We start from the raw sequence: 242 nt of genomic DNA, 5'->3' as shown, positions 1-242 counted from the left end.
AGTAAGAGTTTGAGGGATCAAGATCTCCAAAGTAAAAGAGAACTTTAGAGAAATGGGCATAACATTCTGTGGAAAATTTCCCCTTGAGGCACTAGCTGAATGCTAAAATTTGCATTTGAAGAACACATTTCTGAGAATCCAAGCAGAAATCAGCTGCTGAGACACTAAAAGTTTAGGCAAATATTTTGCCTCAAAATATTGCCTAAAAGTGTTTTGGTGCTGGGAAGATGAAAATTAGAATG

This window comes from Piliocolobus tephrosceles, chromosome 8 (genome assembly GCF_002776525.5).
Source record: "Piliocolobus tephrosceles isolate RC106 chromosome 8, ASM277652v3, whole genome shotgun sequence".
NCBI classification, from domain to species: domain Eukaryota; kingdom Metazoa; phylum Chordata; class Mammalia; order Primates; family Cercopithecidae; genus Piliocolobus; species Piliocolobus tephrosceles.
This window is presented reverse-complemented; position numbering follows the sequence as displayed.